Source organism: Musca domestica, unplaced genomic scaffold (assembly GCF_030504385.1).
Source record: "Musca domestica strain aabys unplaced genomic scaffold, Musca_domestica.polishedcontigs.V.1.1 247, whole genome shotgun sequence".
In the NCBI taxonomy this organism is placed as follows: Eukaryota; Metazoa; Arthropoda; class Insecta; order Diptera; family Muscidae; genus Musca; species Musca domestica.
Genome location: NW_026712275.1, coordinates 685,742 through 710,909, shown reverse-complemented (window position 1 = coordinate 710,909; position 25,168 = coordinate 685,742). Strand labels below are relative to the sequence as shown.

Below are 25,168 nucleotides of genomic sequence, written 5' to 3'. Positions count from 1 at the left end.
GATTTTAACTGAAATTTTAATGGATTTTTTTTTTTTTTGAAAGTTTTCGAATTCGTTTCAAATGGTGGAGGGTATTCAAAGTTCGGCCCAGCCGAACTTACTGCTTTTTTACTTGTTGTATTTAGAGCAATTGTGATTTATAAGTTTCGAATTTCCTTACGGTACAATTACATATCTTCGTAACATTTGTTTAAATTTAAGATCCAACGATCATAGTTACTCCCACACCATATTTTAATACTACGATCTAATTAAATTTATTTTAAAATGATTTAACTCTTAATGATGTTGCGAAAACTTTTTCCTTGCCAAAAATTATGAGACTTAACCTGCTAATGCAATTGTTTATGCGGCAATATTACATATAATTTGCCTCTATTAACATAGCTTCGTGTTTTGACATTGCACCTTAAATTAAAAGAAACCGAGGAAACAAAAACAGAAACAAAATTACCATAAAAATATCCTCACCTTAACAAAGTATTCCCGCCATCCCACCTCCCTACCAAACATGATTCTCTATGGAGCAACGTATAACTTTCGTGTGAGAGCAGTGCAAACATTTGGGTTGTTTGCACCTAAAAATTCTTTAAGTTGACATTAAATTATATTTCCATCGTTAGCTGTTGTTGCCTCTGTTGTTGTTTAGAGTTTTTCTGTTTGTGTTGAAATACAAGGATTCGGGTTTTTTTGGTTTTTTTTTCTTCGTTTCTGGACAATTTCGTAACTTCTGTTTTGCTATGGCTGCTGTTGTGGATAGTTTTTGGTTAGTGCCATGGGGGCTGGTTTGGACGGATGGTTGGGTGGTTGGATGTTGGACTTGAAAGTTGCTAATATGTTTGCCTGACCATTGGGTCCAACATGGTAGTTGTTGTTGTTGCTGTTATTATAGAGTTTAGTTGCTCGTTGCTGTCGTTGTTGTTTTATCTCTTTAAAACCAGACAAAGTTTTGTTCATGTTGTGTATGGTTTTTGGTAGATGGTTGTTTTATTTAACATTAAGCCTTGTTTACATTTTTGGCAACCCCACAACTTCCCATTCTACTCTCCCCTACTCTTCCCGCCCTGGCAACATACGCGTCTATTGTATAATAAACATCAAAGCGGATATACGAAGCAATGGCAAAAACTTGGTCCTTTGGCCGAATAAAAGGCATTCTATGCCATGTTTCATAGATTTGCCTGTTTTTGACTGTGTTTTTGTGTTGTTGTTGTTGTAATATTTTTCTCTGTGAAGTTAGTTTTACAATATTCAGATGTTTTGTATTTATTTGTTTGTTTGTTTGTTATTTTGTCTTTATGTTCTGCAATAATTGTACGGACAATGGACAGCAGGACATTACTTAACACTAAGCCATATTTATTGGCTCAATAATAAGTTGCGAATAAAACAGAAGTTTACAATTTAAGCCTTAATTTGGTTTTTGTTTAAATTTGCATTTTTTTGCGTTTTTTGGCAAAATGTCAGATTTCGAGAATTCGAAACTTACCTCATAACCATTGATATACCACGTTATGTTTGCACCTGGCCTTGAGTGTCCAGAGGTGCAATTGCCTCGCACTATATCACCAACTTTGTAACGTGAACGTATGCCGCTTATAATTGGATCTCGGGCGGGTACGACTGGAATGAGAATGAAAATATGGTTGTCTTTAAATTTTGATCACCAATAAAAAATCCAAAAATAGCCGAAGTAGTTCTGACTTAAAATAGACACAAATAGGACTGCTAAAATAGTTTATGTTGAAAATGGATAACTTTTGTAGATATGAAAATGGAGACACACTTTGAAGAATACAACATATTTATATGAAATGAGATACAACATAGCATGCATTCGCTGTCATTCCAACTCTGTCCCTATAAAGGGTTAGATAAAAAACTGCAACAAATATTAGACTGCTGTCATTCCTAAGCCACTCGTCCGACAGCTGAAAAACATTTTTTCCAGTGACAACTCATTATATTTTTTACAAGCGTACAAAAGCATTTTGATGAGAATTTTCCAGAAAGAAAGTTATGCGCGATGAAATTAAAGCGTGATAGTGTAATTTCTTTATATTTGGCTGGAAAATCACAAGTGGCTATCGATAGAGCACTCCAGCATTTAAATGTGAATAAAACGTTTGTGTCTCGTCATCTCTCGTTACCATGATACTGGACGGAAGAAAACAGCAACATCAGCAGAAGTCGTTTGAAAAGAAAAAAGCGACTTGATTCGAAACCCGCGTCGCAGTGACCGAAAAATGGCTCGTGCACTGAACATACCGCAATTTTCAAAAGACCCAAAGAGTGCCGAATTTGATTTTCTCCGATGAGAAAACATTCGTTGTCCAGCAGTTTGTAAACAAACAATATGATGGTGTTTACTTGCCAAAGAGGTCAGCTGAAAATGTGGACCTTCGGTTGGCAACCAGAACTCAAGAGCCGGTCATGGTGATGGTGTGGGACGCCATAACAGCCGGTGGTCGCTCTCCGCTCGTATTAATCGACCGTGCAATCAGAATAAATGCCGAATATTATCGCGAAAATATTCTGGAGGGTGTATTAAAGCCTTGGACACGCAAATATTTTGGCCGCAGACCCTGGACATTCCAGTGGGACTCTGCACTATCGGACTCAGCACGCGCCAACCATGAATGGTTACAAAATGAGGTTCCTCGCTTCATTTTCAGTGCACAATGGCCACCAAAATCTCCAGATACCATTCCGTTTGACTATTATGTCTTGAGTATTTTGGGAATGGGCCAAAAGACCGCAGACCAACATTTGGGTAGCGTACGACGGTTTCATTAGCCGTTTGAAGACTATAATTCATGCCAAAGCTGATCAATTCGAACTAATCTAAACTTATTCTAAAATTTAATGCTATTTCCGAAAATTGTTGCTTTCATTCAATAAAATTTAGAAAAATAAAAAATTAAAATTATGGTCTTTGACTTTGTGGCAGTTTTTTTTATCTCGCCGTTTAAATTAAATATAAAAAATACGGCCGAGAACAGTTTTGAGGTAAGAGGTATGAAACATTGTTTCAATAATACTCTGAGACCAATAAAACAAGAGATCTGTTTTTATAGCCTCCACCACACATAGTATGGAGGGTATAATAAGTTCGTCATTCCGTTTGAAAATCATCGAAATAATAATTCTAGGCCTAACAAATATATACAGTGTGAGATATAAACAAGTAAAAAAGCAGTAAGTTCGGCTGGGCCGAACTTTTAATACCCTCCACCATTTGGAACGAATTAGAGAATTTTCAAAAAAATAGAATCCAATAAAAATTCTTTTAAAATCTTTAAAATATCTAATATAGGAAGGTGCCGATATATGGGGGGATATACGATATTGTGGACCTATAAAGACAAATCTATTTCTGCGTGTAAAGTACTCACAAGGAACTCCTTGTATGGATTTTCAGATAATTCCATTGGAAAAGTGGCTAAAATCGTCAAAATACCGAATATAGGGGAGTACCGTTATACGGGGTATATACGATATTGTGGACCTATATAGACAATTCCGTTTCAGGGGTAAAGTGCTCACAAAGAACTCCGTGTGTGAATTTTCAGACAATACGATTGGAAAATTTGGCTAAAATCATAAAAATACCGAAAATCGCGGGGTACCGTTATATGGGAGCTATACGTTATCGTAAACCTATATAGAGAATTCTCTGTCGGGGGGTAAAGTGCTCACAAAGAACCCCTTGTGTACAAAGAACCCCATTCCGTTGAAAAATATGGCTAAAAACATCAAAATACCGAATATCAGGGGTTACAGTTATATGGGGTATATACGATATCGTGGAACTATATAGACAATTCTTTTTGGGGAGGTAAAATGCCCACAAGGGACTCCTTTTGTGGAATTTCAGACAATTCCATTGAAAAATGTGGCTAAAATCATCAAAATACCGAATATCGGGAGTACCGTTACATAAGGGCTATACGATATTGTGGACCTATATAGATTATTCTCTGCCGAGGTATAAAGTACCCACAAGGAACTCTTTGTGTGGATTTTCAGACAATTCCATTGAAAAATGTGGCTAACATCATCAAAATACCGAATATCGGGGGTACCGTTATATGGGGGCTATACGATATCGTGGACCGATATAGCCCATCTTCGAACTTGACCTGCCTGCAGACAAAAGAGAGATCTGTGCAAAATTTTAGCTTCCTATCTTAATTCGTTTAGACTGTAGCGTGATTACAACAGACGGACGGACGTACATTGCTAAATCGTCTTAGAATTTTACGCTGATCAAGAATATATATACTTTGTTGGGTCTAAAATGATTATTTCGATGAGTTACAAACGGAATGACAAAGTTAATATACCCTCCGTACCTTTTTTGGTGGAGGGTATAAAAAAACTGCAACAAACTAAAACGCCATAATTTTAACATATGTTTTCAAATTTTAATGAATGAAAGCAAAAATGTCGGAAATAGCATAATATTTTAGAATAAGTTAAGATTTGTACGAATTTGTCATCTATGGCACGATATATGGGCTTCTGAAACCGCCAATGAAACCGTCAAACGCTGCCCAAATGTTGCTCAACGGTATTTTGGCCCATTCCCGGCGAACGGCTTGTTGTGCCAACATAGCTTTCCAAAATACTCCAGATACAATTGTCCAACGGATTGGTATCCGTAGATTTTGTTGGCCATTGTGCGCTCGAAATGAAGCGAGGAACTTAATTTTGTAAACATTCTTGGGAGGCGCGTGCTGAGTGAGATGGTGCTGAGTCCTGTTGGAATGTCCAAGAAAAAATGTTTGCGTGCCCAAGGCTTTAATACACCCTCCAGAATATTTACGCAATAATATTCGGAATTTATTCTAATGCCACGGTCGATTAATACGAGCGGAGAGTGACCGACCATCGGCTGTTATGGCGGCCCACACCATCACAATGGCCGGCGCTTGAATTCTGGTCGCCAACCTAAGGTGCACATTTTAAGCTGACCTCTTTGGCAAGTAAACATGATCATTTTGTTTGCTTACAAACTGCTGTGCAACGAATGTTTTCTCATTGGAGAAAACAAAATTCGGCTGTTCACCATTTTCGGCTTAGCGAAGCAACTCTTCAGCTATTTTGTGTCTATTTTCTTTCTGTTGCAGTGTAAGTTCTTGCACTTTTTGGAATTGCAATGGCTTTACTCCGAGCTTATTTTTCAACATTTGCCGAATGGAATATGCGATATGTTCAGCTCACGAGCCATTTTTTGGCCACTGCGACACAGATTTCGATCAAGACACTTCCTTATTTTTCGAACCATTTCAGCTGATGTTGCTGTTTTCTTCCGTCCACTTCCTTGACGTCACGGTAACGAGCGATGGTAGGAGACACAAAAGATTTATTAAAATTTAAATGATGGAGTGCTCCAACGATAGCCACTTGTGTTTTTCAAGCCAAATATAAAGAAATCACACTATCACGCTTGAATTCCATCACGAATAACTTTTTTTCTGGAAAATTCCAAAATGCTTTTGTAGCCTTGTAAACAATATAATGAGTTGACACTGGAATAATTTTAACAGCTTTCGGACTATTGGCTTAGAAATGACGGCAGTCTGAAGTTGGTTGCAGTTTTTTCATCTCACAATGTGTATATGGGAGTCATATCTAAATTTTGACCGATTATCTCCAATTTCAATAGGGATCGTCCTTGGGTCAAATTAATTATTTATACAAAATATCATCGCGATCGGGCAATTAATGTGATCTGTACTTTGTAAAACTACATGGACAGACGGACGGACATGCATAAATCGACTTAGAGTATAATGCTATGCAGATCATCAAAAGGAACTATGGGTCTATTTCGCTTTCTTCTCCATGTTACAAACAAATGCACAAAGACATAATACCCTTACCACTATGTGGTGTAGGGTATAAATATTTACCTATACCTTCGACAACATCCGTGGTCAACATATAAATAATCATAAAGCAAGTCAACATTTATTTTGATCAATGGGCATTGGCGGAAGGTATATGTGTTTCGGCAAAACCGACCGATATTTTCTAAATTTTTCTTTTTACAAAATCACCATGTTTTTATATGCGACCTTTCCTATCAAAAATACTCATGACATGTTGAGCTAGCAACCACATTATTTTAACGGGGATCGCAGTAAAAAGTCATTTTAGGCCATATAAAGTAAATGTTTTTTCATGATTAAATTGACCTATAATTCTTCCAAAGAGCTTTAAATAAATCATAATAAATTTTCTATTATGGTTTCGCATGCTTTTTTATATTCTCCACCATTGTTTGGTGGGTATATGAAGTTTGACGTTCCGTTTGTAACACCTCGAAATAATAATTTTAGACCACAACAAGTAAAAAAGCTGTAAGTTCGGCCGGGCCGAACTTTGAATACTCTCCACTGTATGGAACGAATTTTCCAATTCTTAAAACAATAAAATCTTAAAAAACTCGAATGTAGTTGTTAAATTAGGGTCGATACGGCGACATGGATCTGCATAGGTAACTTTTGTCATAAGACATTACAACAGTCAAATGCGAAACTTAAAAAAAATCGGTGAAAAATGTAGCTAAAATCATCTAAATATCGAATATCGGGAGGTACCGTTATATGGAGGCTATACGAAGACGTGGACCTGCTGAGACAATTTTTTGTATTAGACTGTAGAATCCATTACTAACTTCAAATATCAAATTTGAAACAATTCCGCAGAATAATGTCGCTAAAATCATCGAAATATCGGGAGGTACCTTTATATGGGGGCTATACGAAGACGTGGACCTTCACAGACAATTTGTCAATCATAGGCTGTAGTATTCATTACGCACATCAAATGCCAAATTTGAAAGAATTCCGGTGAATAATGTCGCTAAAATCAACAAAGTACCGAATATCGGGAGGTTCAGTTGTTGGGGGTTATACGAAGACGTGGACCTGCACATACAATTTTCTGTCTTAGGCTGTAGTATCCATTTCGAAAATCAAATACCTAATTTGAAACAATTCCGTTGAATAATGTCGCAAAAATCAACAAAGTACCGAATATCGGGAGGCACAGTTATATGGGGGCTATACCAAAACTTGAACCTATATGGCCCATTTTCAAAATCAAAAGTCCTGCAGGCATAATATGCATTTGAGCAAAATTTTATCAATCTACTTCAATTCGTTCGGAAGCTAAAGAGATTTTTCACGGATTCTATTTTTTGGAAAATGCAAAAATTTGTTACGAATGGTGGAGGGTATTCAAAGTTAGGCCCGACCGACCAACTTCCATCTATATATATAACTTGAAATTCCATGAAGCCTTTTTGAATTTATATTACCATCAACTTTGAGACTCCTTTTCCCACTCAAATGCTCATTACATTTCCTATTCTTGCTGTCCATTATGGGAAATTCCAAGGAATGATATTCAAGGGTATCATAAATTTTCACTTCATATACCTGGTGCACATTATCTAAAAGTCATTTCAGTTATGCATATGTATGAATGTGTGTGTGTGTGTGTGTGCGATTTCTTGTGACATCATTGCCATATTTTGCCATTAAAATTTAATGGTTCCCAGTTTTACACAACCGGACACACACACACATACAGGTTACGATTCTGTTAGAGTCAGATGCTGACATCCAGAAAATGCCATCATCATATTGAAGTCGACTCAAGTCGAGTCTGTCTAATGCGTTGGTATTCGTCTGCCAGTGATGTCGAAAGGAATTGTCAATTGGTTGGCAATTGTTCCGACCAGAATAGAGTTATTCAGGCGTGTGCTTTTATTGCGTAGAGAGAGAGCATGTTGTCTAGTTCCTTGCTTGTGTGTGTTTGTTGTTGTTGTTTCATTTTGTTTTTACTTTGACCATTATCCTTTCATTTACAGGTTATGCGGTCCAGGTGCAGAAATGTCCTAACCAGTTATCTGATATTTGCCAGCATATTTCATTGGCACTTCTGGTGCATTTTTGTGGCATGAATTGTAAGTGTCGATTACTTGGGTTTTATTCAACATTCCAGAGTTCGAGAGACTCAATGTCGGGGAATTTAAAATTCAAAATGTGGTTTTCCTGGCAATTTCACAAGGACTGCGAGTTTTTTTTTTAAATCTATGTTACTCGAGACTGCAAGTGCAATGTCTTCCTATTGTGGGATTTGATTTCGATGCTGGTGCTTTAGTTTGGCCCTCCCACAGAACAATGAAATTTAATGTTAGTCATTTGGATAGTTGTCATCGTTTGTGGTTGCATCCTGTTTGTGGCCAGGACCAGAGTCGTTCTTGGGACATCCTTTGCCTTTCAATGGAGACAAGAAATTACATTACTTGCGGGTGTTTTTTATGGTCAATATCAGTGGTATTTGAGTTGTATAGAAATATTGTGTAATTGCAATTTGAAATGAAAATAGCTTTACGAGGAATAGCATTTTCAAGGAATATCCTCAGCACCAGCATTGTCCTTGTGCAATTGAGTTGTTCCAATGAACAGACAACAGGTTGTTGTAAAGGAAATTTTCGAAAGAGAGAAATTTCCAAGTTTTCTTTTTCTTGTTAGGGGCATCGTTGTGTTGAATGAAGTGAACAGCATTTCGGGAAAATCTTTTGCAGCTGCATCTTAAATCTATATTGTCTAGAGTCAGTTTTGTGAAAATCTGCGTTGCATGCTGTGCACAATATTACGGAGTTTTGCTGAACAAAAAACAGAATTTTACGCTATGTTTGAGGGAGAGACACCAAGAAAATAGGATAGTAATCAATGGTTTGCAGAAAAGTTCTTAGTAATCAAACAGGAAATATTGATTTTTTACTGCGGACTAACTTGGATTAAACCAAGTAAGCAAAGGCTACAATCGTGCGGGGCCGACCATGTGATACCCTGCAACACTACAATATGTTAGAAGCTCCCTTAAGTCCAAATCCATTTTTGAAATTATGTCACGGAACACTGCCTAGATATTACCATTAGCATTCTGACCAGGGACTTTTGCCCAATATTTACGCACTCCGTCATGCTGTTAGTTGTTGTGGTCTATTTTACAGCTAAATGTAATCCAATGGTCATCCAAAATGTTCTAACTTCATGCGAGAGTTCGTGTCCTTTGATTTCTAGTTGTGACCTTTATAATGGCTTGTTGTTGGCCTATTTCAACCCTTAAATATATTACGGACGTCCTTGAAAACAATAGGCCTAGCCCTTCTGAGCCCGATCATATCCTATTTTTGGAGGATCGGACGATGATTGAAATCTGTACATAAAAACCCCAACCTTCAATATTATTAGTCAAACTGAAAAATCGGATGCGATAAAAATTAGGAAAAAATAAAAAAAACCAGTAAGGAAAGCTCAAAAGTCGGGCGGGGCCGACTATATGATACCCTACACCACTATGCATATTTAGTAGAGCTCTCGTAAAAAGGTTTATACAGGGCATTTCAGAGCTCTATGAGATATTTGGTACAAAATCAAAATCTATCTAATTCTATCGTGCATTTTACGAACTATAGCTATCTCTGAACCGGGTTTCTCCAATTTTACGTATTATCTTCTAGACTGGTGATTTGGGCTGATATTGACAATTTAGTGCATATATATATGGGAGCTATAGCTGTTTCTGAACCGATTTTCTCCAAATTTGTTGTATTTGCTTTAAGGCTAATCTCGGTCACATGTGCCAAAATTCGGGCCATTTGGGCTGATATTGGCCATTTGGTGGTTAATTAACCCGAAATCGGATGAAGATATATATGGGAGCTATATCCAAATCTGAACCGATTTCGATAAAATTTAAAACAGCTATTTCTGTGCTCCATCTAATACCTGGTACCAAATATTACGGTTGTGGAGTGCATAGTAGGGATGTTAGGGACTTAAAGATCAAATCGGATGAAAGATATATATGGGAGCTATAGCTATATCTGAACCGATTTTCTCCAAATTTGATATACTTGCTTCTAGGCCGAACTCGGTTGGGTGTGCCAAAATTCAGGTAATTTGGACTGATAGTGGACATTTGGTGCACATTTAACCCGAAATCGGATGAATATATATATGGGAGCTATAGCTGTTTCTGAACCGATTTTCTCCAAATTTGTTGTATTTGCTTTAAGGCTAATCTCGGTCACATGTGACAAAATTCGGACCTTTTGGACTGATAGTGGACATTTGGTGCACATTTAACCCGAAATCGGATGAAGATATATATGGGAGCTATAGCTGTTTCTGAACCGATTTTCTCCAAATTTGTTGTATTTGCTTTAAGGCTAATCTCGGTCACATGTGACAAAATTCGGACCTTTTGGGCTGATATTGGCCATTTGGTGCACATTTAACCCGAAATCGGATGAAGATATATATGGGAGCTATATCCAAATCTGAACCGATTTTGATAAAATTACAAACAGCTATTTCTGGGCTGTATCTTATATCTGGTACCAAATATCATTCTTGTGGAGTGCATATTACGAATGTGAGAGGCTTAAACACCAAATCGGATGAAAGATATATATGGGAGCAATAGCTATATCTGAACCGATTTTTTTCCAAATTTGATATACTTGCTTCTAGGCCGAACTCGGTTGGGTGTGCCAAAATTCAGGTAATTTGGACTGATAGTGGACATTTGGTGCACATTTAACCCGAAATCGGATGAATATATATGGGAGCTATAGCTGTTTCTGAATCGATTTTCTCCAAATTTGTTGTATTTGCTTTAAGGCTAATCTCGGTCACATGTGCCAAAATTCGGGCCATTTGGGCTGATATTGGCCATTTGGTGCACATTTAACCCGAAATCGGATGAAAGATATATATGGGAGCTATAGCTATATCTGAACCGATTTTTTCCAAATTTGATATACTTGCTTCTAGGCCGAACTCGGTTGGGTGTGCCAAAATTCAGGTAATTTGGACTGATAGTGGACATTTGGTGCACATTTAACCCGAAATCGGATGAATATATATATGGGAGCTATAGCTGTTTCTGAACCGATTTTCTCCAAATTTGTTGTATTTGCTTTAAGGCTAATCTCGGTCACATGTGCCAAAATTCGGGCCATTTGGGCTGATATTGGCCATTTGGTGCACATTTAACCCGAAATCGGATGAAAGATATATATGGGAGCTATAGCTATATCTGAACCGATTTTTTCCAAATTTGATATACTTGCTTCTAGGCCGAACTCGGTTGGGTGTGCCAAAATTCAGGTAATTTGGACTGATAGTGGACATTTGGTGCACATTTAACCCGAAATCGGATGAATATATATATGGGAGCTATAGCTGTTTCTGAACCGATTTTCTCCAAATTTGTTGTATTTGCTTTAAGGATAATCTCGGTCACATGTGCCAAAATTCGGGCCATTTGGGCTGATATTGGCCATTTGGTGCACATTTAACCCGAAATCGGATGAAAGATATATATGGGAGCTATAGCTATATCTGAACCGATTTTTTCCAAATTTGATATACTTGCTTCTAGGCCGAACTCGGTTGGGTGTGCCAAAATTCAGGTAATTTGGACTGATAGTGGACATTTGGTGCACATTTAACCCGAAATCGGATGAATATATATATGGGAGCTATAGCTGTTTCTGAACCGATTTTCTCCAAATTTGTTGTATTTGCTTTAAGGCTAATCTCGGTCACATGTGCCAAAATTCGGGCCATTTGGGCTGATATTGGCCATTTGGTGCACATTTAACCCGAAATCGGATGAAAGATATATATGGGAGCTATAGCTATATCTGAACCGATTTTTTCCAAATTTGATATACTTGCTTCTAGGCCGAACTCGGTTGGGTGTGCCAAAATTCAGGTAATTTGGACTGATAGTGGACATTTGGTGCACATTTAACCCGAAATCGGATGAATATATATATGGGAGCTATAGCTGTTTCTGAACCGATTTTCTCCAAATTTGTTGTATTTGCTTTAAGGATAATCTCGGTCACATGTGCCAAAATTCGGGCCATTTGGGCTGATATTGGCCATTTGGTGCACATTTAACCCGAAATCGGATGAAGATATATATGGGAGCTATATCTAAATTTGATCCGATTCTCACCAATTTCAATAGGGTTCGTCCTTGGGCCAAAAAAATATTGTTTGGAAAATTTCATCTCAATCGGATAATAAATGCGACCTGCATTTTGTTCACAAGAATACATGGACAGACGGACGGACGGACGGACGGACGGACGGACGGACGGACGGACGGACGGACGGACGGACGGACGGACAGACGGACTGACATGCATAAATCGACTCAGAAAGTGATTCTATGAAGGTTCTCAAAAGTAACTATGGGTCTATCTCGTCTCCTTCTCCATGTTACAAACAAATGCACAAAGACATAATACCCTTACCACTATGTGGTGTAGGGTATAAAAATCACAAAATACTACAAAATCTATATTAACATCATTGTTGGCTTCTTTTTATGCGATTTTTTTAGATTTTATACTTTATATACAAGAAAACATTCTGAATTGACAAAATTTATTAAAATCGGCCCAGCCATTCATGAGATATATGCATTCTAGCTAACATATATACACATTGTATATATTCCGCTACATACATAACGCTACGCATCTACATAACGGTCAGAATTGACCAGTGCGTCTATTTATGATTTCGCCGGGATTAAAGATATTCGCGGTTTAATGGAAAATTTGACTTTTATTTTACAAAAATGTTTTGATCTATTTCAAAACTGCAACAAAATCAAACGTCATAATTCTTATTTTTTTTTTTTTTTTTTTTGAATAAAAGCAAAAAGATCGGAAATGCATCAAATTTTTGAATAAGTTCAGATTTGTTCGAATTAGTCACCTTTGGCATGAATCATGGCCTTCAAACGACCTATATTGCTCTGCGGTATTTTGGCCCATTCTCGGCCAAACGCTTGCTTGAGGTGATCGACACTTTCGTAGTTTTTAGTGCCAACCTTGCTTTCCAAAATACTCTAGACACAATAGTCCAACGGATTGGTATCCGGAGATTTCGGTGGACATTGTGCGCTGGAAATGAAGCGAGGAACCGCATTTTGCAACCATTCTTGGTTGGCGCGTACTTAGTGCGGTCAAAATGTTTGGGTGCCCAAGGCTTTAATACATCCTAATTCTGATGCCACGGTCGATTAATACGAGCGAAGAGCGACCGACCATCGGCTGTTATTTTCGGCCACTGCGACGCGAGTTTCGAGCAATTCGTTTCTTTACTTTTCGATCAAATTCTGCTTATGTTGCTGTTTTCTTCCGTCTTGAGGCCGAGCTACGCATCCACTATCACGGCAACGAGCGATGGTACGAGACACAAAAGATTTATTCACACTTAAATGCTGGAATGCTCTAACGATAGCCACTTGTGGTTTTCCAACCCAATATGAAGAAGTAACACTATCTCACTTGAATTCCATCACGAATAACTATTTCTCTGGAAAATTCTCACCAAAATGCTTTTGTACGCTTGTAAACAATATAATGAGCTGTCATTGGAATAGTTTTTACAGCTGTCGGACGAGTGGCTTAAAAATGACAGTAGTCTGAATTTGACTGCAGATTTCTTGGAATGCGGATCATTTTTATTGTACAGTATCTTTGAAAATACTACAGATAACGTTAAGGGGGAAAATTTGCAACCCTGATACACATCAGCAATGGGGTATGTTTAGTTTTTTTTTTCTTTAAAAAATAGTTACATACTCTATTTAAATGTGATCGCGTTTAGCCGTTTCACTTGAGTTTTGGTTTTAGTTATAGGTCGGTATAGATTGAGCCAAATCGAAATTGATCCAAATTTAGTACCTCTTAGTACTTTTCGTTAGTATAAATTTAGAAAACTACCTCCATACACTCCGCCAGTAATGTTAATTTCAAATTTTAGGATTCCAGCTCCATTTGTGCCACGAGATTTAAATTGTAAAAAAATGTAGTACCGTTTAGTACATTTCATATGCATGACTAGATACTTCCAAAAACTACTACCAATTGCTTCCAAAACTACTACTACCCTACCTCAAGCTCAATACACATAATAATAAATTTCCAAAACTACCCCATGCCCAAATCCTACACTCTGGTATTAATTTTTCTTCCAAATTTCATGATACCAGTTCTATTGGTTCATCTAAAAGCAAATTGTACCAAATATAGTACCATCTAAAACCAACCGAAATTGTACCAACATTTAGTATCATTTATTATTTTCCTTGCACATAAGTACAAGTTGCGAAAACTACCTCCATATTCCAATCCTCCGACACTAATCTTAATTCCAAATTTCAGGGTTTCAACTCTACCGGTTTTCCAAGATTATAACAAATTTAGTACCATTTAGTACACATAAGTACAAATTGCCAAAACATCCCACATACCCGATTCTACAATGTAATAGTAATCTCATTTCAAACTTTCAAATCAAATTTACCATTTTTAGCGCAATTTAGTACTTTGTGTGCAATTCTACAAATTCTAATTGTACCAAATATCGTACGGCTTAGTCGCATACATAAATACACACTACCAAAAATTACCTTCGTACTTCGGCCCTACTCCTCAACCTTGATTCCTTTTCCAAATTTTAAATGTTTAGCTCTAACCGTTTACATAAAACGAAATTGTACCAAATGTACTACATTTTAGTTCTTTTCGTATACTTATAGTGTCAACTTCCAAAACATCCATCATACACTCCATCAGTGACCCGCATTCCAAATTTAAGAGTTCTATCTTTACTGGTTCGACAATTACAAATGGTACCATTTTACTACTTTTCGTACTGTTACCAAAAAGTGAGCCTTATCTGACTTTTCGGACCAAGCGTGACCCCTTGAAGTTTATAGATTCGGCCGTTTCGTCTGGGTTAATTACTTTACTAGTTTTTATACCCTTCACCATAGTATGGGGGGTATATTAAGTTTGTCATTCCGTTTGTAATACCTCGAAATATACATTTTAGACCCCACAAAGTATGTGATCAGCATAACATTTTATGTCGATACCCGTCCGTCTATCCGTCTGTGGAAATCATCTGGCTTCCGAACGAAATGAAGTAGGTTGATAAAATTTTACTCAAATGTATATTATGTCTAAAGGAATTTGGTATTGAAAATGGGCCATGTAAGTCCACGTTTTGGTATAGCCCCATAATATATATTCGGTATTTTAATGATTTTACCGACATTACTCATCGGAATTCTTTCAAATTTGGTATTTGAAGTTCGTAATGGGTACTACAGCCTAAGACAGAAAATGAGCCATGTATTTGAAATTCGTAATGGAAACTACAGCCTACGACAGAAAATCGGTCATGTAGGTCCGCGTCTTCATATAGCCTCCATATAACGGAACCTCCCTTTTTTCGGTATTTTGGTGATTCAGTATTTTGAGGATTTTAGCGACATTATTCACCTGATTTTTTTCAAATTTGATGTTTGAATATGACAGCAAATTGTCTGTGCAGGTTTACGTATTCGTATAGCCCCAATATAACGGTACCTCCGTATATTCCGAATTTTGAAAATTTTAGCTACATTATTCACCGATTTTTTTTATTCAAGTTTCGCATTTGAATATTGTAATGGTTTATGACAAAAGTTGCATATACAGGTCCACGTCGTTGTAGAGACCCCAATTTAATGGCTACATTCGGTATTTTTAAGATGTTAACAGAATTTTTAACGGATTTTATTCCCTAATTTATTTATTATTATTTTTTTTTTTTTTTGAAGATATTTAAAGATCTGCCCCGCCGAATTTACAGGGTTTTTTCTTGTTATAATATAGATAGTACCTTTATTTGCAAGTTTTTGAAATGTCTGGCGTATTTCTTAATGATCGTTCAACAACCATTTTGCGATTTTGAGTACTTTTTATAAATTTAAAGTACAAGTTAAGAAAAATCCTCATGCAAAACTTTAAAGTTCCAGTTTTAATCAATTACTCAATAATAGTACTTTTCTTGCTCATAAAGTAAAGTTCAGAAATTTTGTCCCAATGGACTATTTTTGGGACATATTGAATAGCATTTAGAACTGTTTCGTACCTCACACCAGAAATGGACTATATTCCAAATTTTTATCAGTCTATCTCTACTTCTACTTCGCAATTTAGATACTTAATCACATTGTGATACTATTAAGGTACCAAAAAAGTAAGATTTTTAAAATCGATTTTCACAGAATTGTATCTCAAATAGTACAATATTTTGTTACACATTTGTTGTACTAATGTCGACTTCTTCTTATTTATCTAAAAGTACTTATAATTACGCTGTCGGAATGTCTTGTTAAATCATTGAATTCTGTTCCAACTCCTCACTCAAATCACAAAGAATCTTACCTTAACAAAAATCAATAGCAGCAAAATACAAAAAAAAAAAAAAAAAAAAAAAAATAGCCCTTATTATATTCTAAATAAATGCCCGATTCGATCCTCCGCCATACTCTTTCTAATTGACATAAAACAACATCTCTACGTACTGCAAACATCTTCCATTGCACGTTGTACAACCCACATTTTTTGAAGATAATTTCAAATTTGTTATCTGCTCTCCTGGTCCATGTTCCTGTTGCTCATACAACAGAGTTCTAGCCAGCAATGTTTTGTGTGTGTCGCATTTGCGGGTTAGACCATATATTCTCCTTTGGAAAACAAAAATAAATGGTTCTTCCGAAAGCATATGACATGGTATTTTTAATGGCTTTCTGTTGTTCGTTATTTAGCTTTTGTCGTTTCGACTTAACTATTTTCTTCTTTCATACTCAACTCTGCTCTTTTTGTGTGGATATATTTTTTGTTTTGTTGTTGTTGAAAACTCTTTATGCCTTTGGTGTGTGTGTGTGTGTGTGTGAGTGCATCAGATTTTAGTTTTTAGTTTGGGGTTCAGTTAATCTTTAGCCGGAGTTTTATCTGTGACAGAGGAAATCTTTTTGTGACCCCTCCACGAACAAAACAAGCAAAAAATTCTCTGTTTGGTATTTGTGGTTCAAAAGATATTAGTTTCGGAGACACTTTATTAAAATTCTATGCGGGTGTAGTTGAAAATTTTTCCAATTTTCATTTTTGAGTACGGGTGTATGTATATATGCCTGTTTGCAACTTACCAACTACCTCCATTTCTGCAGCTGCAATCAGTGTATGAAAAGATGGAGCATCGGCTGAAACTTCACAACTGTATTTGCCGGTGGTGATGGCATTTACCGTCTCCAATACCAATTGGCTTTCGTTTGATTGGGAACGCTGCAATGAATGAAGTGCATGATATGACTTTATTGGTAAGAAATTTAACAAGAAATTTAAAAACTTTTTATTTTTATTATAAGTAGCAATTTTTATAAGTCTTTGGGGCCAGTTTAAAAGACGTTAAGATAAATGGTCGAAATATGATCTTTTTTGGGATAAAATTTTTATTTTTTTAATCAATGTGGAGAGCATATAAAAAAGTATTTCACACAAGAAGAGCTTTACGTTGCATTTTCCATGTGCTCATGGCAGAATCTTGAGGCATGCTAAACCTACATTTCGGGGTTTTCATTACGTAGTTACAAAATAATTATTTAAAAACCAGCAAGGAAAACCCAAAATTCGGGCAGGGCCGACTATATGATGCCCTACACCACTATGTATATTTAGTAGAGCTATCGTAATAGAAAGGGTTATATTGCAATTTCTGAGCTCTATGACATATCTGGTACAAAATATCATTATGGTTGAGTGCACATTCCGAAAGTTGGAGAATTAAAAACCAAATCGAATGAAATATATATATATGGGAGCAAATTTGAAATTATTGCTTCTATGCTAAACTCGGTTGAATTGCGAAATTTCACTCTATTTGGGCTAATATTACCTAATTGTTGCACAATAAACCTAAAATCGGAGCTATATCCAAATCAGAGCCGATATTCATAAAATTGGAAACAGCTATTTCTTGGCTGCATCTGATATCTGGTACCAAATATAATTCTTATATCGTGCATTTTAGGAATTTAAGGGACTTAAACACCAAATCGCATGAATCATATGTAAGGGAGCCGTAGGTATATCTGAGGCGATTTGCACCAAATTTAAAGTACTTATTTCTACACTAAATTTGGTCTGAAGTGTCAAAATTCACACCATTTGGACTGATATTAATCATTTGGTGCACCAGAAACCTAAAATCGGATGAAGATATATATGGGAGCTATATCCAAATCTGAACCAATCTTGATAACATTTGAATCATGAATTGATAGGCTTTATCTGATATCTGGTGCTAAATATCAGTCTTGTGGAGTGCATATTACGAATATGAGGTACTTAAACACCAAATCGGATGAAACATATATATGGGAGCTATAGCTATATCTGAACCGATTTTCACCAGCCTACATGCTTCTAGGCTGAATTCGGACGGATGTAGCAAAATTCACACCATTTGGACTTATATTGGCCATTTTGTGCACAAGAAACCTAAAACCGGATAAAGATATATATAGGGGCTGTATCTAAGTTTGGACCGATTTTCACTAATTTCAATAGGGTTCGTCCTTGAGCCAAACAAATGTTATTTAGAACATTTCATCTAAATCAAATAATATATGTGACCTCCATTTTGTTTACAAAAATACGTGGACAGACGGACGGACAGACAAACGGACGGACATGCATACATCGACTCAAAATGTGATTCTATGCTGATCACCAAAAGGAACTATGGGTCTATCGCATTTCCTTTTCCATGTTACAAACAAATGCACAAAGACATAATACCCTTACCACTATGTGATGCAGGGTATAAAAAAGCATGAAAAGGCTGAAGCTAGACGAAACCGTTGAAGCTATAATCTTATAATGGATGAAGGTCTCTCTTGGTCCAAAGGTGTCAGTTAAGATTGGGTTTTTGGAAAGAAACGGTTAAATTTCGAATGAGGGTCACTGATGGTGTGCATGATGGACGTACTAAAGGGTTTTCGGAAGTTCGAACTATAAGTGTACGAAACGAACTGAAATGTACTACAACATGTACCATTTTGTATTTTTAAGAACCATTTTCGTATCATAAACTTCTTGAAATTTGGAATGGAAATCAAGAAGGGTCGATGTAATAATGTAGTTTTTGGCAGTATAGAGTCTAGGATGGAGCTGGAATTCTTAAATTTGAAATTAATATTACCGGCGGATAGTAAGAGTAATGATATGGGGGTAGTTTTCGAAATTGTACTAAATTTGATAAAATTTCGATTTGGGTAAACTGAGTACTGGTATTTGGAAATAAGATTACTATGGCATCGTAGGATTGGAATTAGTAAGAAAATTTTTGAAATTCGTACTTATTTGTACTTAATGGTATTAAATTTGGTGCAATTCAATTTTTGTATTAATCGATTGAGGTGGAATCTTGAAATTTGGAATTAAGATAACTGCCTGAGTGTAGGATTAGAATATGGAGGTAGTTTTTGGAATTTGTGCTTATGTGCACGAAAAGTACTAAATTGTACTAAATTTGGTACAACTACTATTTGCGTGAACCGATGAAGCTGGAATTCTGAAATTTACAAATATGATTACTATTGAATTCAAGGAATGAGAAATGTAGGAAATTTTGGAATTTCGTACTTTGTCTACTAAACGGTACTAAATTTGATACAATTTAAATTTTTTGAGAACCGGTAGAGTTGAATTCCTGAAATTTGGCATTAACATATCTATTGCATTGCAGGGTTGTGGTATGTAGGAAGTTTTGGAAATTCGTACTTATGTGTACTAAATGGTACTAAATTTGCTACAATTTAAATTTTGGGAGAACCGGTAAAGATGAAATCCTAATATTTAGGAATTTCTGCAATTTGGAATGGGGATTTCTGCGGGAGTGAAGTATTGGTACAATTCGAATTTGGGCGAACCGATGCGGCTAGAATATTGAAATTGGAAAATAAGATTTCTCTTGGATTGTACGACGCGGGTTGTTATGAAAATTTGTACTTATTTGTACTAACTTGTGTACAAATTGAAATTGTGGCGAAACGATCTAAAATTTGGCAGTAACATTTCTATGGGTTTGTATTAATGAAATTTGGAGGTAGTTTTGGAAATTTAGAGTGTAGAGTTGTAAGACGTAGGAAGTTATGGAAATTCGTACTTATGTCTGCTAAATTTGGTTCTAATTTGGATTTGTGTGAACAGTTGGGGCTGAAATCCTAAAATTTGAAATAAGGATTATTCTTGAATTGGATTGGGATATGTACCAAATGTTACTTAATTTCTATGAACCGATAGGAATGTAACCATAAATTTTGAATTAGATTACCGTTTTAATATAGAATAGGGTTGGGTATGAATTCTTGGAAATTCGAACTTACGTGTACTAATTAATACTATAGTTGTTACAAATTTGGTATTGGGTGAACATATAGTGCTTGAAATCTAAAATTATTAAAATTGTACGAAAAGTACTATATTGGGTATAGGATGAAGGGATAGAGACAAAATTCTGAAATTTAATATTTAGATATCTGATGGTATCTGTGTTTGAAATGTGGCAGTGACATGGAAATGTGTCCTATATTTGTACGAAAAGTGTCAGGTACTAAATTTAGTATTTCAATATTGAGGTCTCTGTTGGTGTCTGTAGTTAGGATGTGGCGGTGGTTTTGGAAATGTGTAGTAAAATTGTTTGAAAAGTACTTAATGGTACTAAATTGGGTATTAGATAAAGGAATATAGGTGAAATCCCGAAATTTGGAGGTGGCTTTGGAAATGCGTCCTTTGTTGGTATTAAATCGTACTACATTTGTCAGTGGGTGAAGGGATAGAGATCAAATTCTGAAATTTGATATTTAAATATCTAAAGGTATCTGTGTTTGAGATTTGGGGTGACTTTGTCCTATATTTTTACAAAAATTACTAAATAATCTAAATTTGGTATTGGGTACTGTTATTAATACTATTACTAATATTACTGGAATCCTCAAATTTGATATTTAGGTCTCTGTTTGGTGTCTGTCGTTAGGATGTAGAGGTGGATTTCTAAATTTGTTGTACAATTGTTCGAAAAGCACTAAATGGTACTAAATTTGGGTATTGGTTGAAAAGAAATTGCTGGACTCCACAAATTTGATATTAATGTTTTGTTGGTATATGAAGTTTAGATATGGTGTTGGTTTTGGAAATGTGTAGCATAATTGTTCGAAATGTACTAAGTGGTACTATATTTAGTACGGGGTGAATTTGATATTGATATCTCTGCTGGTAACTGGAATAGAGATTTGCGGTGTCTTGGAAATGAGTCATATATTTGCTCGAAAAGATGCAATGGTACTAAATTTTATATTGGGTGAAGGAATAAAATTGAAATGCCCAAATTTGATATTGAAGTCTCCAAGGTTAAGAAATGGAGGCGGTTTTTAAAATATAAACTGTAATGAACCATTACTTAAATATGAACAATTACTAAAAATAAAGCTAAATTAAGTATTGGGTTAAGGGATGTTGGAGGAGTCTCACAATTTGATATAGAGCTCTATGTTTGGTATGTTAGTACCTGTGGTTAGTCTTTGAACGCTCCAAGAGTGCAAAATGCCACAAAATTTGCCGTTTGGAGAAGGAACAGTGCTGAAATTCTTAAATTTGAGGTCACTTTCTAGGGTTTACATATACAGACGTTGGAATAGTATTGGACAGAAAATTTTATTGTGGGTCAATTGGGCAATGGTTTTACTAGTATCCTCCTCCGTAAACTTAAAAATGAACAATTTTGGAGACTTTTTGGAGACTTTTTGGTGTAAAATGTAAAAATACGCCTGTTATTCCTTCCGAAGAAGACAAATCTTGAGTAATAATAAAACCTTGAAAACCTGAAGATTTATTACGATTTTTAAAGATTTGATACCAACTGAACCAATTGTACATTTTAGTACTAATCAGTAAGGAAAGGTCAAAAGTCGGGCGGGGCCGACAACACGATACCCTACACCATTATGTGTATTTAGTAGAGATTCCGTAACAAAAAAGTTATTACGGAAATTTTTGTTTGAAGCAAATTATAACACATATGAACCTAATTTAAATGCGAATCATGGTTTTAGAGTAGACATAATTCGGGAAATATATCCAACTCTTAATCGTTTTGCATCTAATTTGACTGAGGCTTTTTTACCTCTACTAACAAAAAAAAAAAAAAAAAAAAAAAAAACAAAAACTTCTCTATAGAGTATGATATGAATTCGATAAGGAGAATATTAAAAAACATTTGCTGGAACAATTGGATATACCGGACCGGTTAAATATGAAAAACCTACCCAATTTGCGTTGTTATTACATATATGATGGACAATAACCGTAAAATCGGATGAAGATATATACCGGATTAAGATATATAAAAAAACTGCAAGCAAATTCAGACTGCTGTCATTTCTAAGCCACTCATCCGACAGCTGTTAAAATTATTCCAGTTACAGTTCATTATATTGTTTACAAGCGTACAAAAGCATTTTGGTGAGAATTTTCCAGAAAAAAGTTATTCGTGATTTTTTTATATTTGGCTGGAACAACCACAAGTGGCTATCGTTACAGCAATCCAGCATTTAAATGTGAATAATTCGTTTGTATCTCGTACCATCGCTCGTTACCGTGATACTGGTAGCGTAGCTCGATGTCAAGGAAGTGGATGGGAGAAAACAGAAACAGCAGCAGAAATGGTTCGAAAAGAAGAGAAGCGACTTGATCGAAACCCGCGTCGCAGTGGCCGAAAAATAGCTCGTGAGCTGCACATATCGCAATATTCCATTCGGCAAATGTTAAAAATTGAGCTCGGGGTTATGCCATTGAAATTCCAAACAGTGCAAGAACTTACACCGCAACAGAAAGGAAATAGACTCAAAAGAGATAAATAGTTGCTTCGCTTGGTTTTCTCCGATGAGAAAACACTCGTTGTCCGGCACTTTGTAAACACACAAAATGATCGTATTTACTTGCCAAAGAGGTCAGCTGAAAATGTGCGCCTTCGGTTGGCCACCAGAACTCAAGAGACGGACATGGTGATGGTGTGGGCCACCATAGCAGCCAATGGTCGCTCTCCGCTCGTATTAATCGACCGTGGCATCAGAAAAAATGCCAAATATTATAGAGAAAATATTCTGGAGGGTGTATTAAAGCTTTGGGCACGCAAAAATTTTGGCCGCAGACCTTGGACATTCCAACAGTACTCAGCACCATCAAACTAAGCACGCGCCATCCAAGAATGGATACAAAATGAAGTTCCTCGCTTCACCACCAAAATCTCCGGATACCAATCCTTTGGACTATTTTGTCTGGGATATTTTAGAAAGCAAGGTTGGCACAAAAAAATACCAAAGTGTCGATCACCACAAGCAAGCGCTTCGCCGGGAATGGGCCAAAATACCATAGAGCAACATTCGGGCAGGGTGTAACGGTTTCATTGGTCATTTGAAGGCCATAATTCGTGCCAAAGGTGACCAAATCGAACATATCTAAATTTGTTATAAAATTTGATGCCAATTCCGACATTTTTATACCCTCCACCTTGCAAAGAAGGGTATATTAACTTTGTCATTCCGTTTGTAACATCCCTGAATATTCGTCGTAAACCCCATAATTTATATATATTCATAATCAGCATAAAATTCTAAGACTATTTAACGATGTCCGTCTGTCTATCCGTCTGTCTGTTGAAATCACGATACAGCCCACATTATTTGACGTAGAGCGTCAAAATTTAGAAGAATAATTTGTATTGTGTCTAGGATGGTTGGTATTGAAAATGAGAAATATCGGTCCACATTTTGGTATAGCCCGCATATCACGGTACCTCCCGGTATTTTGATGACTGTTGCCACATTTTTTTATTGATTTATCTAAAAAATGGTAGTTGTTAGTCATAATGGGTTCTAGCTCCGGTAGCAAAACATGTATAAGTTCACGTTTTGGTATAGCCCCCATATAACGGTACATCCCAATATTCGGTATTTTGATGATTTTTACCACATTTTTTCACGGATTTGTCTGAAAATTGGTATTTGTAGGTCATAATAGGTCCTAAAAATTGGTATTTGTGGGTCATAATTGGTTCTAGTGTTTCCATAACCCTAAGATGGATGGTATTAAAAGTTCTATAAAAAGTTGTTTGCTTTCATTCAATAAAATTAAGAAAAAATTAAAAATTATGGCGTTTAACTTTGTTGCAGTTTTTTTAACTCACCCTGTAGATATTAGTGTCTTTAAGTAGACTCTGAACGCACCAAGAGTTTGAAAACTTTATGATGTGAAAGGTAAAACTTTAATAAAACCTTGAAACCTTAAAAATTTAGTGCAATGCATGAAGTTATGTGTAAAACAATTTTGTCAAACTAAACAAATTGTTCATTTTGAGTACTAAAAAGTCCTGATACCAATTTTTAGATCTAAAATTTAAGGGTGGACTTTTTACTGACGAAGTGTAGTACGAAGTACTTGCTAGTTTCAAATAAAATTGGTGTGCATTTACCAGTTTCCGATTTTACAACATTCAGTTAGAATATTTCATATTATTGTATTGTTTTGGTAATCATGACACTTTGACCATGTATTTACTGTCATTATCACCTATCATTTTAATGGAAATTTTATTCAGATACTATTTCGTCTCTGTTAAAATGGGTTCAATAAATACCACTTAATTCGTTTATAATAAGTCTGAAAGAATCTACAATAAGACACCTTTGAAACCCAATGTTTATTATTTTCATCACTACTATCACAAAAACTTGTCCCATTCCAAAACTTCCCTTAAATATTATTCACTTATAAAAATATTTTAGCTTGTCACTTCGAAAAAAATTGCTGAGTCCGGCAACAAATTGTTGCATGTGCCAGCCAACACACCACTCGGGAGACAGAAAAAAAAAGATCCAAAAAACCGGAAAGTATAAACGTCCAACTTAAACCTGTGAACATTTCGAAATTTGCTTTACCCCCACGACCATTTGCTGGTGATAATGTAACAAAGTCTCAGCCATTCATTGCAGTTTATTGGTGTGAAAGCACAAAAAACCCGGCGTTAATCCTTTTTGCAAAATATTTCACATCTCCGGCGGGGTAGCAACTTTTTGCGCCACCGCTAACTCATCTTTTTCGGTCATACTCTCACAAACGCTGATATTTATGGTGTCCGTTTTTTCTCCGTGCCGT

At 36.0% G+C, this 25,168-nt stretch overlaps 1 pseudogene; it reads right to left on the bottom strand.

Annotated features, from left to right (window-relative positions):
- LOC131802813 (fasciclin-3-like) overlaps positions 1 to 25,168 on the bottom strand; it is an 88,469-nt pseudogene that overhangs the window by 26,759 nt on the left and 36,542 nt on the right.